Below are 7182 nucleotides of genomic sequence, written 5' to 3'. Positions count from 1 at the left end.
TCTGTGAAGTGCGCATTTGCACAAACTCAATTCAGCCTTGCACTCCTTCTAAACAACGCATTTTGTTTTTAAAAGTTGGCAAAGCTTTAAGTCCATTAAAAACGTAAAGCACTGTGTTCGTAACAGATTAACGTAAACTCACCCCATTCCGTACAAATGTGCGCAACCGCGACATTCAAACAAGGCTGCAAATAAAACTAATGGGACTGTGATGACTTCAAAATCGGGGGTGTGAACTACGTTTCAATTCAAGCGTTGATAGACATGGTAATGGCTCTATAGTATTGGAGAAAAGTTGAAAAAACTGACCCTCCATTACATCGTGACGTTTCATGCTGTAACGTACAGCACGCGTAAAGAACGGTCGGTGCCAAGTTGGCTGCTTGAACAGAGGCATTTTTACCGAGCTCCGTACCAAACCTCAGAAAGATTGTGAAAAAAAAAAAGTTTAGTCATTATTTTTATTTGTTCAAGATATAAGACCTTTCCTGTGACTGGAATGATAATTGGATCATTTATTTCAGCATGTCCAGGCAAAGTCGTGACAAAAAAAGAAAGGAAGAAGTTAGCCGCTCTATTGCTAATCAACAAGAGAGAAACGTGCTTATAGACAACTGCCATAACTACGCTTCGCCTATGGATAATAGCATGCTTTCGAATGCTGAAGATGACGAATTCCCCTCTTTACCGGTTACTCCGTGCAAACCTCCACCCTCCAAAAAACCCAACATGAACTCTGACATCATGGCTACCCTCTCCTTACTCATCAACTCCAGGTGTGACGCCATTGAGAAAATGGTAGGCGCGAACACCATGGTTATCGAAGGCTTGAAGAAGACTGTGGAGTTTGCATGTGGTGAAATCAAGGATGTGAAAACGAGAGTGGCAAAAGTTAAAAAAAATGTGGAAAGGGTGGAAAAGAATAACAATGTCTACCATAGACGTCTCACTGATCTGGAACAATACACAAGGAAATGGAACCTGAGACTCTACGGCTTGCCAGAGGTGGAGAATGAAGATGTGCGAGGACAGGCTATCCATATCTGCCAAGAAGTTTTGCCTGCAGAGAAGAACAAAGTTGGTGATACCATCGACGTTGTGCATCGCCTCGGCAAGAAGCAACAGCAACAGCAAAACGATTCAAGACCCAGGGGTATCATCATCCTATTCACTACCAGATTCTACAGGTATGCTGTCTGGAAAGCTGCTAGGAAGAACGCCTTCCTTCAGAGCCATGGTATGCGTTTCGCCAAGCATCTCAGCCCGGAAGACAGAAAGAAGGAACAAGTTGTGGCCAACGATCAAGATAGCACGAAGTGAGGGGAAGGCTGCTTACTTCGTCGGAGGACGAGGTTTCATCAACGGTTCAGAAATCCATATTCCTCCCTAAAATGTCACCAGAAGGAACAGGTTGATGGTTTCAGCCATGGTATTCTCATTTTCCTTATGTGGTTTACCTAACAAGCACCAGGTGACTATTTTACAGGAATACTCAGGTATTTCAATTCATTAGTTTGTTCTTGTATGACCAGAAGACCTATTTTGTTTACAAACTTACGAAGAAGATTGAAAGCTGAATTTATGTTTTATGTATACAGTAACTAAGATACTGTTTTAAATGGCATACAGGTCTGCTCTGACTTTACACGGTTATTGTTCTATTTAGTTATTAATACTTATTTCCAAAAAAGGTCTTAGGAACGTTTATATGTAAAACAATTTGTTATTCAATTATTTTATGATCAGTTTTCATTAGTACATTTCATTAGTTCATTAGTAGGTAGCCTTTTATTTAAATTATTATTTGTTGTTTTATTTCTCAGAATAGTTCCTGATTACACTAAAGAGGGTTTTTAGTCTCTCTTACTACAAGAACCCTTGGTTTGGTCTTGAACATAATTTCCAGTTGAGTTGAATTTCAAAGGTTATGGAATAAGCTATTTTCTCTTTAAATTGACTTAAATGGTGCAGATCTCGGTTCCTTATCGTTTACGTTCACTGCTCCTACGTCTTTGACTCATCCTACTACAGTTTATACTTTTATATAATCTTTGTTGTTTTGTCTTTGTCTATATTATCTCTTAATGCTAGGGGGTTACGAAACAGTGTGAAGCGCAAGGCCTTATTTTTTTTTGCTAAACAATTTCGAACAGATTTTTGCTTTTTTCAAGAGTCTCACTCAATTTTGGCTGATGCCAACTTCTGGAGGTCACAGTGGGGCAACGATATTTGGCTTTCCCATGGATCTGAACGCTCTGCTGGTGTCACTACAATGAAAAATAACTTTGGTGGTAATATTCTACACTCGGAATGTGACCCCTTTGGTCACTTTATTTGTCTTGTGATCAGTTACAATGACATTACACTCATTACTGTAAACTTCTACGGGTACAACACCAAACATGAGAATGATGAGTTGCTTGAATCTATAGAGAAACATATACTTCATTGGTTATCTAAATTTCCAAATTCGTTATTATTGATAGGAGGGGACTTTAACATTACAATAGATCATTCAACTGATAAATGGCACCCAGGTAGGCCAAACAATCAGAATTTGGGTTTAATACTTTTTATGGAAAAGTTTGATCTTACTGATACAGTGCCTTGCGAAAGTATTCGGCCCCCTTGAACTTTGCGACCTTTTGCCACATTTCAGGCTTCAAACATAAAGATATAAAACTGTATTTTTTTGTGAAGAATGAACAACAAGTGGGACACAATCATGAAGTGGAACGACATTTATTGGATGTTTCAAACTTTTTTAACAAATCAAAAACTGAAAAATTGGGCGTGCAAAATTATTCAGCCCCCTTAAGTTAATACTTTGTAGCGCCACCTTTTGCTGCGATTACAGCTGTAAGTCGCTTGGGGTATGTCTCTATCAGTTTTGCACATCGAGAGACTGACATTTTTTCCCAATCCTCCTTGCAAAACAGCTCGAGCTCAGTGAGGTTGGATGGAGAGCATTTGTGAACAGCAGTTTTCAGTTCTTTCCACAGATTCTCGATTGGATTCAGGTCTGGACTTTGACTTGGCCATTCTAACACCTGGATATGTTTATTTTTGAACCATTCCATTGTAGATTTTGCTTTATGTTTTGGATCATTGTCTTGTTGGAAGACAAATCTCCGTCCCAGTCTCAGGTCTTTTGCAGACTCCATCAGGTTTTCTTCCAGAATGGTCCTGTATTTGGCTCCATCCATCTTCCCATCAATTTTAACCAACTTCCCTGTCCCTGCTGAAGAAAAGCAGGCCCAAACCATGATGCTGCCACCACCATGTTTGACAGTGGGGATGGTGTGTTCAGAGTGATGAGCTGTGTTGCTTTTACGCCAAACATAACGTTTTGCATTGTTGCCAAAAAGTTCAATTTTGGTTTCATCTGACCAGAGCACCATCTTCCACATGTTTGGTGTGTCTCCCAGGTGGCTTGTGGCAAACTTTAAACGACACTTTTTATGGATATCTTTAAGAAATGGCTTTCTTCTTGCCACTCTTCCATAAAGGCCAGATTTGTGCAATATACGACTGATTGTTGTCCTATGGACAGAGTCTCCCACCTCAGTTGTAGATCTCTGCAGTTCATCCAGAGTGATCATGGGCCTCTTGGCTGCATCTCTGATCAGTCTTCTCCTTGTATGAGCTGAAAGTTTGGAGGGACGGCCAGGTCTTGGTAGATTTGCAGTGGTCTGATACTCCTTCCGTTTCAATATTATCGCTTGCACAGTGCTCCTTGGGATGTTTAAAGCTTGGGAAATCTTTTTGTATCCAAATCCGGCTTTAAACTTCTTCACAACAGTATCTCGGACCTGCCTGGTGTGTTCCTTGTTCTTCATGATGCTCCCTGCGCTTTTAACGGACCTCTGAGACTATCACAGTGCAGGTGCATTTATACGGAGACTTGATTACACACAGGTGGATTGTATTTGTCATCATTAGTCATTTAGGTCAACATTGGATCATTCAGAGATCCTCACTGAACTTCTGGAGAGAGTTTGCTGCACTGAAAGTAAAGGGGCTGAATAATTTTGCATGCCCAATTTTTCAGTTTTTGATTTGTTAAAAAAGTTTGAAATATCCAATAAATGTCGTTCCACTTCATGATTGTGTCCCACTTGTTGTTGATTCTTCACAAAAAAATACAGTTTTATATATTTATGTTTGAAGCCTGAAATGTGGCAAAAGGTCGCAAAGTTCAAGGGGGCCGAATACTTTCGCAAGGCACTGTATATGGAGAGAGAGGTTTCCGGCTGAAAGATCATTCACTTGGAGTAACAAAACAGGCTCCAGACAATCCAGAATAGATTTTTGGCTTATATCCAAATGTATTGATAGTGAGTGTGTTACTACAAATATTTATACTACTCCCCTCACAAACCATAAGGCTATTTACATTGATATCAAAATATTTACTCCTGATACGAACCTTGGCAGAGCATCCTACTGGAAGCTAAATAGCTCATTATTAAATAATGATATAGTCCAAATATCTTAGAAAATATGGTAGTAATCTTGCTAAGACCAGAAGAGCTGAGGAGGAAAAGGTGATCATTAAGATAACTTCCCTTTCTCAGAGGTCCCCAGCTGACCTCTTGGGGGAGGAGAAGATGGAACTAATTGAGTTACAAAATAAAGTGGATAATATATATAAATTAAAAGCAGAAGGAGCCTTTATTAGATCTAGGAAAAATGGATTGAGGAGGGAGAACAGAATTCATCCTATTTCTTTAGACTTGAGAAATTTCATTCTAAAAATAACACTATCCATAAGTTAAACATTGATGGTGTTATTACAGATGACCAAAAATTAATCGCTAAATACTGCAGCAATTTTTACAGAAAATTGTATAGCTCTACGTACTGTCAGGAATCCACAGATATGTTTTTTAACTCAATGAATAATGTTCACTATCAGTGATATAGAATCTAAACAGTGTGATGAACCCATCAAAGTTGAAGAGATTATAGAGTCTATCAAACATCTAAAGAACAATAAATCACCAGGTGTTGATGGAATTACATCAGAATTGTACAAATTATTTTCTGAACAAGTAGGTCCCTTCCTATTTGAAGTCTTTTTAGAGAGTATTAAAAACAATGTTCTCCCTCCTACAATGAGTCAGGGGTTAATAACACTGATACCTAAACCTAAAAAAGAAGTGCTGCTCATCGATAACTGGCGGCCAATTTGTCTTCTTAATAATGACTATAAGATATTAGCCTCACTACTTGCAAAAATAATTAAAGAAGTCCTGGATGCAAACATTGATGAAACACAGTCTGGCTTCATGAAGAACAGACATATTTCTAACAATGTCAGACTAGTATTAGACGTACTTGACTACTCAGACCTAATAACTGAGGATAGCTTCATATTATTTTTAGATTTTTATAAAGCATTTGACACAGTAGAGCATCAGTTTCTCTTCCAATCCCTTGAGAGACTTGGCTTTGGGGATTTTTTCTGTAAGGCTATTAAGACTCTCTATGCAAATGGTAACAGCTCTATCAAATTGAAATATGGCACCTCACCTAGATTTGAGTTAAAGAGAGGAATTAGGCAAGGTTGTCCTATCTCTTCGTACCTGTTTTTATTAATCACCCAACTTCTTGCAAATTCTTTAAATAATAGTCCTGTACAAGGTATCTCCATAGCTGGTAAAGAAATTATTATAAGCCAGCTGGCTGACGATACTACACTTTTTCTGAAAGACGCTAACCAAATTCCCATATCGATCAATGTGATACAATCCTTTTCCAAAGCGTCTGGTCTATATCTTAACATTAAGAAATGTGAACTCATGGCTGTCAAAGATTGTGTGACACCTTCATATTAAGGTATTCCAGTAAAAGAATAACTTACATATTTAGGCATAACCATTACAAAGGATCAGAAGTCTAGAGGCTTACTAAATTTTAACCCTCTTATTAAAAAAAACCAGAAGAAACTAAATCAATGGCTACAGAGGGACCTATCTTTAAAAGGTAGAGTCCTAATAACCAAGGCTGAAGGTATCTCTAGACTAACATATGGTGCGCTATCTTTATATCTTGACCGTAAAATAAGCAAGGAGATAGACCAGATGCTTTTCAACTTTCTTTGGAGAAACCGTACCCATTACATTAGGAAAACTGTTGTAATGAACACTTATGAGAATGGAGGACTGAATTTTCTGGATTTTACTACTTTAAATAATACTTTTAAGATCAATTGGATAAAACAATTTCTAAGAAGACCCACTTCTATCTGGAATTTTATTCCTCATCATGTCTTCTCTACTTTTGGTGGCCTTAACTTCATGTTGTTTTGCAATTATAATATTGACAAAGTTCCAGTGAAACTTTCTGCTTTTCATCGGCAGGTTTTCTTGTCATGGTCCTTAATTTATAAACACAATTTTTCTCCACACAGATATTATATATGGAATAATCGGGATATATTGTATAAAAATACCTCTCTGTTTTTAGAATATTGGTTCCGAAATAATATCCTATTGGTGAGCCAACTGGTAAATGCAGAGGGTCTTTTACTCAGTTATAAAGAATTCTTAAAACTTTACAAGGTCCCTGTAACACCTAAAGATTTTGCAATTGTTTTAGATGCCATTCCCTCAGGTGTTGCTATGTTATTCAGGAACCTGTCAAGACCTGACCCTCAGAGCCTACCTTCTGTTGACCCTGTTGACTCATCAGTAGGAAAGATTTGTTTATCTTTTGGTCCATTCAACAACAGAGCGATACGAACCTTGTTTCAGCAGGATGTTCTATCTATACCTTATGTCATACCTTATTGGAATGGATTTATTGAGAATATCTGTTGGAAAAAAGTTTGGATGTTGCCACACACATACCTACTTGTTAACAAAATTAAGGACGTTTCCTTTAAAATTATTCATAAATATTATCCTGCCAACCACTATATGAAGAAGTTTAAGGAAAACATAAACTCAAATTGCTCCTTTTGTAATGACCACCCAGAAACAGTTGTGCATCTTTTTTGGCATTGTATGCATGTAAGAAAACTGTGGCAAGACATCAGTAGGTTTATAATTGAACACATTTATGAAGATTTTACACTATTGTGGAGAGATGTACTGTTTGGATTCTTTACATACAATAGAAATAAGCGGAATCATTTTTATGTAATTAATTTCATTATTCTTTTGGCCAAATTTCATA

This window comes from Oncorhynchus clarkii, chromosome 17 (genome assembly GCF_045791955.1).
Source record: "Oncorhynchus clarkii lewisi isolate Uvic-CL-2024 chromosome 17, UVic_Ocla_1.0, whole genome shotgun sequence".
Lineage (NCBI taxonomy): Eukaryota > Metazoa > Chordata > Actinopteri > Salmoniformes > Salmonidae > Oncorhynchus > Oncorhynchus clarkii.
Note: the sequence above shows the minus strand (reverse complement) of the source record.